This window comes from Nannobrachium achirus (assembly GCF_963921795.1).
Source record: "Nannobrachium achirus genome assembly, chromosome: 15".
Taxonomy (NCBI): Eukaryota; Metazoa; Chordata; class Actinopteri; order Myctophiformes; family Myctophidae; genus Nannobrachium; species Nannobrachium achirus.
In genome coordinates, this window is record NC_137822.1 from 49,612,675 (window position 1) to 49,621,089 (window position 8,415).

Here is an 8,415-nt window from a genome sequence, read left to right on the forward strand (position 1 = left end):
GGACCCATACTCAACATTTCTAACATAAAACTTTAGGGTACTCAAAATGTCCAGGTTCACATTTTGGCTACTAGACTATATTGCTATTGTTCTGCTATTGTATCCCTATGGGGGGTATTGCTTAGCGGTCCCAGATTTAGCTTAGCATGCTCAGAAAAGATTGCACAACATTCAGGAAACATCTCCGAACACAGAGCCATTTAACGCCAAGATGAACTGTATTCCATTTATGCAATAAATGGAATACAGTTAAATCTACTTTGACACAAGTGTTCCTGACTTAAAGGGGAGCTCCGGTCGTTTTCAAGGGCTTTTGTAACCCCATATTATCATATTCTAACTTGGAAAACAAAAAAGAAATTTATTTTTGTGGTACATTTCCATTTTTTGGGAAACGCGAAGCTATGACCTCACTTCCTACAGCACCAACCTCACTTCCTCCAGCACCCATAATCCTTTGCGCAAGCAGCGCTTGGAGAAGAGAGCCAAAGCTAAGCTAACAGCGTAACCATAATAACATCCTCGCTGCGTTGCTGTTTTAGTTTGTTTGTTGCTGTTGGTTGGAAGTCACGTAGTAAGAAGATGGGATGTTATGACCGCAGTGATGCTGAGCAGTTGTAGAAGTTTTGAAACGTGTGCAACTGTGTCGGTGAAACAACATGGCATTGTTGTTTTACCGTGGTGTTATGATTGAATGAAGCCGAGCGACGGAGCGAGCCCCGGGTGCTGCTGCTGCCTGCAGAACGATGGGACATGAATCTGCGGTTGTGTAGTGATTAGTAAACATTTCACAACAGATGACTTCCACCGAGATGTAATGGCAGGATTGATGGACACAATGCAAAGCTAAATGTCCCTTGTAAAGCAGAACATAGGTATGTACTGTATGTTTGGAATTAAAATGCCACTCTACGAAACATAATGTATAATGTACAAGCAAAGGTTGCAACTTGATTCATGTTTGTAACACTTATTTTGTTGTCATCTCTTGTCTTTAGAATCATCCATCTAATGGGTGGAGAGGCTTCATATCAAGGTGTATTCTTTCAAGAGGTAGGACTACTTTTAGGCTATTGTTATTGCTAGCGATGCTAATCTTTAGCCTGTAACAGCAGTGCGGTTCCAACATTAATGTAAATGTGCGGGGCACCCAAAAGTGGTGAGATAAAAGTCAACAGAGGGGACTGTATTATAATGTATATGAATCGACAAACAACCCCTCCCCCAGTGGCTGCACAGTAATTATGATGTAACGTGAGCTATTATAAAAGATGATGATGATGATGATACTACACTCTGATTCCTAGTGTAGGCAACCAAACGTTGGGTACTTACAACTGTGAAGTGTGTGAATCACTAGAATATATTTTATTCAGACAAACTCATAAACAAACTGAATCCACATAACTCTATTAAAACACATAGCAGTACTGTAACACTCCCCTTCCCTCATTGACCATACATGAAGCTAGATCGCATTGTTTTTTTTTTAAATGTTTTTTACTGATGTGCGTGGTCTAAATGTTATTGTTTTCTAGATTGATATTGCTATGCATTTGTTATATTGTTGTTGATGTACTGACATTATCCTATTATATTGATATACTGTATTACCTGCTTATTGTACATCGCTTTGGATTAAAATCTGCTAAATGCCTAAATTGTAATCATCCAGCACTTTTGCCAGTTACTTTTTATTCTTTTGTACTACACTGTTTTATAAAGTAGGGTTTAAACTTACAAACAAAAAACTGTTTAAATATGGAGATAAGAGGTTTGTGCCCGAGAGCAACCCCCCAACATTACATGAAATATGTAACATGGTAAAATGCAGTGTTACTGTTGTTAGCTTATAGATCTGTTCTTTTTTTTTTGCAAACTGGTTTAGGATTCTCATTATTGCATGGTGTGTAATTACTAGAAATGGGGTAAAAGCTATGGCAACATTTTGAAATGTCATTGTAAAAAATCTGTGTACCCTGAAACATTTTTCCTCCTCTTTGTCTATAATTGCATAAGGTGCTGACACATCACATAATCCACCATGTCCAAGATGATGTCCATAGCAGTCCTGCGGGAAGACAGCGGTACAACTGTCTACATCGCCCTCTGAAGAGATGCCGTAGAAGAAGCAGCTTACAAGGAACTCCCAGGAATATTATTTACTCTCTCGATTCATACAGCAATGTGATCTAATTTTTTAATATTAGACTACTCTAAAGCCTCTTTCAACTCTAATGTTGCCTCGCCTGTGCTCTGTACACCCAGTAATAAGCTTGTTATTTTAATAAGTCAAATTGGGAAATAAGATAAAAGTGAGAGAATAATTTTCCAAATCCTAGGGAGAAAAATAATCATTTACAAGAATCGTGCTGCCCTTCTGCAGATATAAGTGTCTGCTAAATTTCTAAATTAGATCAGCTAACACAGGGAACATGTCAGAACCCTAAAACATCCGGGACAACCATGTCCTAGCTCTGGTCGAGAGTGTGCGCTGCTCAACCCATTTTCAGTATTGGCTACAGCACAAACTATTAGAATAACGGTTTCAATTTCAGGTGGACTACACACTAAAAAGGCTAATAAAAACAATATATAACATCATGAGCTTTTTGGTTTCATCCTTGCAATCTGTCATGAAAATATGTATTTACCGGTAATATATTATTTGCTGGAGTAGAGCAGTGGTTCTTACTCTGGCGTCCCTGCAACAATCATATTTGAACTGGGGACCCCCCACCCTGATAAGCACTTAGACTGTAGGAGTTGAGGCATTACATTCTGCTCGATTCCGTTCCACAGATAAATATTGTGAAACTAGCCGATCTACAAGCTCAAACTCCCAGACTCAAAGGTTGAGAACCACTGGACTACAGTAATGCTCTGAAACAGAAGTACTTGCCACTGTGTTTGTTACATTGTACTGTGTTTACTGTGTTACAAATGGCAGGTTCACACAGCACTCCATACTGTGTACATTATATTTCTTACAAGTAAAAACAGAAAAGAAGGAAAATCAAATGTATTGAATCTATTTTATTATCTATTATGACAAGGATCATAGAAATGTTCACATCTCTATGCATTTGTTATGTATAATACAATATAATGATGCCAGGGTAAGAAGACGTCGACTCTCCACTTGCGACGACTCTCCAGGACACTCCAAACGATACCGCAGTGCCTGCAGTGAGAAGAAGAAAATACTGTAACATGTTGCATTGTCTTTGTCACACACAAACGGTTCATCGCCATGGCAGCTTATCGTGTACATCAGGGTCTGCAACCTTTTACAAATGAAAAGTGCCATGGTTTTATTTTTTTAGATAGTGTGCCATGTCAACATGAATTTTAATGACAAGCCATCATAAGTGTGGACATTTTGATTGGAAGGACATAACAATCATTAGACTCTGAGCAATAAGTCACTTATCTCCCAGACTCCCTCCCCAGTCAGAGTTCATAGCTTTAATGAATGTAGAATTATATGCAGGATGTCATTTGCTGCAAATTAGGTGACTTAATTTAATTTACCATGTTTAAAATATATATTTGAAATAAAAATCCTGTCTCACACTTCTGCCAGTGTGCCAGTGATCACCATTTTGTACTTTGAATAATTTCCAGCTTTCTGTACTGGTACTTGACTCGAGCTCGAATCCAAATATAGTACTTGTACACCATTACAATCATTTGAAAACTTGAGTTACTTTGCACATAAATGATTATATTATAAAACCTAATTAATCAACTTTAGCCCTATTTTATATCCAGGCTATTTGAAAATAGACGATCTACAAGCTCACAATGTGTTGATGCGATGTGTTGTGAGTTTGTGGATCTGCCATTTTCAAACATTTTGTACTTTTAAAGTATATTTTGATGCCAATACTTTAGTACTTTTACTTCTTACAGAACGTTTTCTATATTGCAGTATTGATAGCCTACTTTTACTCAAGTATCTTAGTCCTTTTTCCATCTCTGTCAGAGTGTAGACCTACAAATGGGACCAAATAGACCCATAGGAGGTACTGGAAAATAACAGTTTTGAGAGCCACTGTACTAGTGGACTCCTAATGTGAAATACATAGTAAAATCAGTGCCATCATACATATTTTAAAGTAAACTTAGGCCTACAGACTTTACATTCTGTAATTGGGATGTGCATGCCAGGACACATTGATGATGACACTCACATACACAAATTAGTTATACATGAATGAAACATACCATTGGGTCTCGGTTGTCTCTTCCAGTTCAACTTGGGGATCCTAGCAGCATGGAGCAGTAGTCACAACAAACGGGCAGAATAACTTGGGTGCAGAGAATGGTCCTATGACAGTGTGTATGATGTTAGCTTAGTGGAGTCCCAGCTGGCAGAGAGACGCCTCGTCTTTTCTCTCTGGTTCACGTCGCTGCTTTTTTTTTTTTTTCTTCCTTCTTCTAATGTAATGCATAGCCTACTCCAGTTCATATAAAAAGTAGCTCTACCGAAGATTCTGCCAGCAAGTCCCTATGTCAGTAGAAAACATGTCTGAAACAAGTAACAACCATACTGTTGTTGCTAACTAGCGTTCACGCTACGGCAACCACACCGGGTCAAATCCTACTGTAGTTTCTGCAGCTACAACGGCCTCCCACCACGTACGTCATAGCCAGGCGTTCCATTGGCCGAATCAGTCTATGACGTACGTGGTAGTAAGGCCCCCTACTGTCCACAGAACAGTAATGTAAGGAAATAGACGCGTTTTAGCATGAACGTAGTTGACTAAAAGAACACAGACTTGGTTGAAAACCGGCGAACCACTCCTTTAAGTATTTCTAGTCGTTGCAGAGAGGTTTTTGAGTTGAATTCAATTTTATGGAGGCAGAAAAGGGTGTCCATTGAGTTTGGTTAAATTAGGAATGATGAATACACAGCTAGAAAAAGTAAAGTACCTACCAGCTGTTTGGAGGTGTGTCTTGAGAAAACACCACTTTCTGAAATGAAAAACCAAACCATCGGTTCAAAGTGGAGCTGTGAATTTGAGCAGCTTTACCGTGTGTGTGTGTGTGTGTGTGTGTGCGCAACTAACGATTATTTTCATAATCAATTAGTCAGATGATTATTTAAATGATTAATCGGATAATGGCACTTTCATAGCAGATCTACAAGCTCACAACACGTCGCATCACAGCTTGTAGATCGGATATTTTTAAATAGGCAAGATAATGCAGGGCTAATGTTGTTTCTGTATGTTTCATAATATTATAATTTATTTCTGCAGAGTAAATAGTAACTAGGCGACCATGAACCACATGAGACACAGCAGAGCAAGCAAGTTGCCGTGTCGAGCGGTGTGAAGATGTCGCAACATGTACTCACGTTTCAAGAATGCGTCTCTGCTTGGACTTGAAGAACTATCAGGAGCAGTGATATTAATACATTTAACCATTACTATTAAAACATGTCTTACTCACCAGTCTGCTGATGTAATGAGGTCTTTAGTTTCTCTAACTCAGCCTTCAGGTCATGCACCTCCTGAGCTGCAAGGAGATATTTGTACATTTTGATGAACAGTCTACAGAACAAGTAAATTATAGACACATAGTTTAATATACAATCAGATTACTATAAATTATTACTCACCTGTCTGTTGGTTTGATGATGCAGTCTTTAGTTTCTCTAACTCAGCCTCCGGATCACGTATCTTCTGAGCTGCAATGACATATATTTGTACATTTTTATGAACCAACAACCAGTTTTGTATTGGTCTGCTCACGTGGGCAGTCACCAAACCATATCTTTTCTGAGCAGGGTCACGCCACTGACTTACACAAACATGCATTGATGCCAAACAACCCCCAATTTCACACCTCAACAACATTTATAAACGCTTCAGTGTCACAACAGGGTGTTTTAACAAAGAAACAAGCCTGTATGCACATCAATGGACCTGTATAGTAGGTGTTAAGCGACATGTGTGTGACTTCATTAAATCGAGCACCCACACAAACATTGAATCACCAATTCAACACTGCCATCAACAATATAATCATCTAACTATAACCATCCTAACTATCAGGAGCACTCATATTAAACCATTACTATTAAAAACATTTCACATGACTCACCTGTCTGTTGGTTTGATGAGGTCTTTAGTTTATCTAATTCAGCTTTCAGATCACGCATCTCCTGAGCTGCAATGACAGATATTTGTACATTTTGATGAACGGTCAACAGAACAAGCAAATTATAGACACATAGATTAAAACAACTATTCATCAGATTACTATTAAAAACATGTCATCTTACTCACCAGTCGGTTGGTTTGATGATGCAGTGTTTAGTTTCTCAAATTCAGCCTTCAGAACATCACGCATCTCCTGAGCTGCAATGACAGATATTTGTACACTTTAATGAACGGTCAACAGAATAAGCAAATTATAGACACAGATTAAAACAACTATTCACCAGATTACTATTAAAACATGTAATCTTACTCACCAGTCGGTTGGTTTGATGATGCAGTGTTTAGTTTCTCAAATTCAGCCTTCAGAAGATCACGCATCTGCTGAGCTGCAATGAGATATTTATACATTTTGATGAACCATCAACATACTGTAACAAGCTAATTATAGACACATAGATTAAAACAACTATTCACCAGATTACTATTATATACATGTCATCATACTCACCAGTCTGTTGGTTTGATGCAGTGTTTAGTTTCTCAAATTCAGCCTTCATGTCAAGCATCTGCTGAGCTGTAATGACAGATATTAATACATTAAGATGAGCCATCAACAGAAATAAACTACAGATTTTTATCTAGGTTTTTAATCATCAATTTCTCACCAAGAAGTGTGTTTTCAGCGCTGGGGCCTGTTCCTGTCAGAACATACAGAAAGAACATATGTTTAGATTAAACACAAAACAGTCAAAGAATCACAAAACAGTCAAAGAATCATATCTTAATATTGTTGTATTGAAGTAAATATAAAATATCTGTCTAACTCTACACATTATAAAGTCAAGTATTATAATACTACAACGATGACAAGGCACTGGCAGACATATTGATAACACATCATATTCATCCCATGTTGGTTCTCATGGTTCGAAAACAATCATTTAATATTGCTTTATAATCATTGTTATAATAATATAAATATTACAGCTGAATGTCACAATGCTGATGATGATGATCACATTACTGATACGATTGCTGCAATTTACACTTGGAGCACGGAAAGTAAACATACATACAGTATATTTATTAGTCTCTAAAGAAACTTTATGGAGTGAGAGATTATATTTTCCACCTGCCACCAACCCTGAAGGTCAGAGAAGGGCCTGACAGTTTATCCTGGACTAAAAGCTATTATAGACATGGCATGCATAGACAGTGTTACCACATTAACATTATCCATCCTCTCTTCTTACCTGTTGGTGTGTCTCTAAACCTGGGCGCCAGATCATGCCTGTTGAGCTTCGATAGAATGGTATCCATGATGACGCATTCTTTACCAGGGAATCTTTCAACGATCAGGTCGACAACATCCTCGAGGTCAGCGGCCTTCTGCAGATCACACTTTGTCAGCGGCTCAAAACCTGCAACATTATGACGACCTCGCAGAAGCCACTTGAAGCTCTTCAGGTCATTCTCATCCAGATCACGTAGAGCGAGCAGGATACGCTCCTCAAGTGACGTATCCATGATGGATTCCTACAAACACATGTGTTTCACACGAAACAACTGTTTATTAAGTTCTGGAAGGAAGTACTCCATCCTATGGGTGGCGCTACCTCGTCAACCAAGATCACAGAAACGTCTCACGTTAGCTCCCGAAGGACGATTTCATTGGCCGAAGGGCTTGTCACTCAAGCTGGGGCGTCGCCCCCTTAAAGCCGGTGACGCCCGGTCGCTCTTTTCGCTTTTCTGCTTACCAGAACGCAGACGCGAACTCACAGCTACCAACTTCGAACTACTTCGACCTACTTCAAGAGGATATAACCGTTTCTGAGACAATCGACTTGGGCGACAACAGAGTTTCTACCCGGTTCCGAAACCTTTCCTCCATCGCTTCGCCTTCTTCTTGGACAGAGAGTTGCTCCAGCGCTGTGTTGTTGTTAGCTTAGCTTATGCCACAGTGCTAACTAGCCGACAAGCTAACCCTCCACGCAGCTTCTATTCTACCTGGCCAGCGTGCTAACGGTAGCTGCTTTACCGGGCCACCGTGCCACGGTTTCTTCGACACCACTAGGCCAGCGTGCTAGCGGTAGCTACAGCCATGAGCGACAAACCCCTTGTACAGACAACTTTGGGCAGAGACGCTGGGCGCGTCCCAGCGGATCCCGGAGCTCGGTAGCAGAAGAGGCTGCTTCCCGAGCCCCTTCCCCCGCTCAGTCTGTGGCCCACGGAGAGTCGCGGG

General features: G+C 39.7%; 2 long non-coding RNA genes across 2 annotated transcripts; one reads left to right on the forward strand and one right to left on the reverse strand.

Moving 5' to 3' along the window:
* Positions 1 to 292: 292 nt before the first annotated feature.
* LOC308299440 lies at positions 293 to 2,604 on the forward strand. The gene is made up of 3 exons (XR_013962770.1): positions 293 to 875; positions 999 to 1,053; positions 2,020 to 2,604. It is a non-coding gene; the product is annotated as an uncharacterized lncRNA (long non-coding RNA).
* Positions 2,605 to 3,021: 417 nt separating this feature from the next.
* Positions 3,022 to 4,428, reverse strand: LOC308299441. The gene is made up of 2 exons (XR_013962771.1): positions 4,231 to 4,428; positions 3,022 to 3,184 (listed from the first exon to the last, which is right to left on the reverse strand). It is a non-coding gene; the product is annotated as an uncharacterized lncRNA (long non-coding RNA).
* Between the last annotated feature and the right edge of the window lie 3,987 nt (positions 4,429 to 8,415).